The sequence below is a fragment of the Fukomys damarensis genome, unplaced genomic scaffold, assembly GCF_012274545.1.
Source record: "Fukomys damarensis isolate Sample0158 unplaced genomic scaffold, DMR_v1.0_HiC HiC_scaffold_1, whole genome shotgun sequence".
NCBI lineage: Eukaryota > Metazoa > Chordata > Mammalia > Rodentia > Bathyergidae > Fukomys > Fukomys damarensis.
Genome location: NW_022900913.1, coordinates 61,640,091 through 61,642,312, shown reverse-complemented (window position 1 = coordinate 61,642,312; position 2,222 = coordinate 61,640,091). Strand labels below are relative to the sequence as shown.

The 2,222-nt window shown below is 37.3% G+C and overlaps 1 non-coding gene across 1 annotated transcript; it reads right to left on the bottom strand.

The window, feature by feature from the left end:
- Positions 1 to 1,706: 1,706 nt before the first annotated feature.
- LOC117285547 lies at positions 1,707 to 1,891 on the bottom strand. Its single transcript, XR_004516625.1, has one exon. It is a non-coding gene; the product is annotated as a U2 spliceosomal RNA (small nuclear RNA).
- Between the last annotated feature and the right edge of the window lie 331 nt (positions 1,892 to 2,222).

The following is a 2,222-nucleotide window of genomic DNA, read 5'->3' as shown; positions in this document are numbered from 1 at the left end:
ATATATATCAGGTAGAAAAGGAGTCCCACCCCACACTGTGGCTAAAGAAGGAAAGAAAAAATATAGAATCCAGTAAGAGCTGGAGCTGAGGAGGAATGACCACTTGGCAGAAAGTATAACTGGGGAGTACTGTGAGCCACAAAGTGCAGGCCAGAGCTTGGAAGAAACACTCACTTTTCACCCTCAGTCTTCTGTGTTCCAGCTTAGTCATGGAGGTGTAGTCAGCAATTTTCAGCCTTCTAAGACACACAATGGGGCAGATAAGGGTGGAGGAATGATGGAAGTGGAGAGGATTGGGTCTGCAAAATAGCTAGCATGAGAGATTCCATTCAAAATGGACCAAGCAAAGGGCTGAACCATTATTTATGGGGACAAGAGATGCCTGAGAATCCAATTATCTGAGAAAAAAATGAAATCTAGCATCCAAATCTAGGCCATGACATAATGTTAATTTTCTTCTCTAAATCTCTTTGGAAATAATCTGAATACAGAGAATAAATGCTCTGATATAGTCAATTATTTTTGCAGTGGTGAGCCCAGAAATTAATACACATGTTTACCATTATGGCAATGAATAAAATTCATTTACTGCAATAACCACCATCACATTGAAATGTGAGTGCTGACTGCTTAATGAGCATATCTGGATTTTGGGGGGTATGGGATGTAAAATGAAATAATAGAACAATTGTGTATTTTCCTTTGGGGAGGAATTGTTATAATAGCAAACTGTTCTCTTGATATTTAAATTTTATTTTAAATTTAGTTTAACTTTTTAAAACTTTATTTTCATGCCTATTCATAACCACAAAAGGGTTAGTAAATATTAACAGAAACACAATCACCAAACTAGAAGACATTAAAGGTCTTGTAATCTACTATTTTTGTTTAACAGCTAACTGGTTCCCAGGAATTAAGTCACCTGCTGTTGAACAATTGGTGTGGTAGAGCCAGCCCAGATGCAAATAGTCCACACCATAATCCAAATCCCCATGCTTCTAGAAATGCTTGATTTAGTTCCAGTTAAATAGCAAAAGAGCATAGGGGTTATGGTTAAAATGTGAAATTAGGTAGATTTATGTTCAAGTCCAACTGGATTTTAGGCAAATGAAAAATTTCTGCTGATATTCCATTTCTTTTCCTATAAAGATGTGAATATAGGATACTTACTCCAGTAGGACTGATCTCAATATACTGAAAAAATATACATGAAATGTTTACCAAAAAGCTTTCCATATAGTGAATCCTCAATAAATAAAAGCTATTACATGATAATTATTTAAAATATCCTGGTTTTCTTTCAGAGTCAACTGATAATTTTCTCATAGAAAATTGTCAAAAAGGAATTTGAAAGGCCGGGCATGGTGGCACACTCCTGTTATCCCAGCACTCGGGAGGCTGATGCAGGAGGATTGCTGTGATTTTCAGACCAGCCTCGGCTACATAGTGAGTTCCAGGTCAGTCTCAACTAGATTGTGAGACCCTGTCTCAAAAAAAAAAGGAATTTGAGAATACTATGCTATGAACTCTTAAACCAAGAAGGGAATATTTAAATAAGTCAGAAAATGTAAGAAAATGAGGGAAATGGCTGAGGTGGAAAGGACTGTGATAACAGAGTAAATAAACTGATTTTATTTTTTTCCTCCATCTTTACTAAGGATACATTATCTAGAGTTTCACTTTCAAATTATATGATTTTAAAATTAATAGTCTACCTTTACAGCAGCTTTAGGTTTACAGAAAAATAAATTACCCTGTGATTCCCAGAAATTGGTATTATATTATTATATAGATATAAGGTGGTATGTTTCTTTTGAATAGTGAGAAGTATCCAGACCTAGCACATTAGAAAGATACTACACTTGATCTTAGCCAAAGGCTGAGAAGTGATAGCACACTAGAAGGAAATGAATCAACAGAACTTTATCAATCTGGATTAAAATGAGGATATCAAATTTAAAACTGTGAAATTCCAACTATAAAATTCTCAAAAAATCTTGGGAGATCTCTCCCAATGCCTGCTCGGGCCCACCCGGCGGGACCCGACCTCCCAGACTGTGTGCCACCAGATCCAGCAAGAAAGTTAGCTGCTCGGGTGCCCTTGAAACAACCCTACAACCTGACCTCCCCCCGCCCTCTCAAACTTGCTGATTGGGCCAGTCCTTGGACCCACTCTGCAGAGGCATAGGTGGTCATGAAGGGTATTTTTCTAAGTGCCAAAC